Here is a 1435-nt window from a genome sequence, read left to right on the forward strand (position 1 = left end):
GTTTCGATATTCGTGGTGGGCACAGTACAGATAGCCCATTGTGTAGCTTTGCGCTTAACCACAAACAAGATAACAAAACAATTTATTTGGAATGATCGTTGACATTAAGCTAAAGATTGCAGGATAGCATCCTTGAACCTTGGTCTCATCTAACAGTGTGGTGTCCCCATTATTGTGATTTTTGTCTCTGTCGTGTGCAGACTTTGTACATCTGTGGTATTTTCAGTAACAACCCTATTTCCCGACAAATATCGAACATAATTTTCCGCAATAATTGCAGAGTTCATCCAAGAAGTTTACGAGAATTCATACGACCGAGATACTCTAACTGAGTGTTGTCCTTAGTGTGTGAATAAACAGGTTGGACAAGTTTTAAACAAACAAGCAGAATCTTCATTCGAACGGCAAACTTAGCGCGCGTAGCCGCATATGAAGGCGGACAGTCCTCGTTCCTTCCTAGCTAGTCTTTAGCATTGAAGTTTTCCTTCTATAGAGACGGAAGACTGCAATTAGAAAACCTATCTTTACAGTAGACGAAATATGAGAAAACTGGATAAAGAACACTAGCCTGGATTCCAAACATGAACTCTGTTACTTGTGTATGGAAGCACATTAAGCCAATATAATAGTAAACTGGCAAACAACGCTTTATAAGCATAATAAAGTGTTTGTTTGTTTGTTTTTGGTGGGGAGACATACTATATGCCCCCTAACAACATTGGTTAGCTATCAGTTTCAGTTGACGTCATAACCCAGGCTCAATTCACAACACTGAAATAACCTTGCAAGCAGACCGACGTCACCTACTAAAAGAAGGAAAGGGTGAAGCGGCTAGCACAAAGCAATGTTAGCAAACCTGAACCACGTGTTGCCGTCATGACAGTGCGGGATCTAAATAATCAATAATTTTGAAATATTTCATGTTACTGTAGAAGGTTGGATACCGTTATGCCTGCAAACCACACATCTACCCTGCTCTACTACCCAATCTAGTCAACAACACACTGTTATAGTTTAAAATTTTGTTGCTTACTTGTGTTGTTTTTTTTCATTGCTGTCCATTGATTTTATTTTCTGCATAACATTTTCCGGCATCCGCTGTATTGTGGATTCTTACAACTTTTTGTTTTCTGCATATTTATACTTATTTATAATTCTCAAATAATTTTACTTTTTATTATCAGATAAACATAACAACGCAGTCTTGTTTTCAGCATATAAAAACATTTGTTTGTAATTTTCTTTTCCAATTCTATAACCTCACAGAAATGCCATTCACCAAACCAGTGTTATGAAGAGTGTGCATTTTCTTATAGCAAAGCCACATTGGGCTATCTGCTGTGTCCACCGAGAGGAATCGAGCCCCTGATTTTAGCGTTGTAAATCCGAAGACTTACCGCTGTCCCACCAGGGGACATATTATGAAGAAGATCGT

Source organism: Limulus polyphemus, unplaced genomic scaffold (assembly GCF_000517525.1).
Source record: "Limulus polyphemus unplaced genomic scaffold, Limulus_polyphemus-2.1.2 Scaffold5517, whole genome shotgun sequence".
Classification (NCBI taxonomy): Eukaryota; Metazoa; Arthropoda; class Merostomata; order Xiphosura; family Limulidae; genus Limulus; species Limulus polyphemus.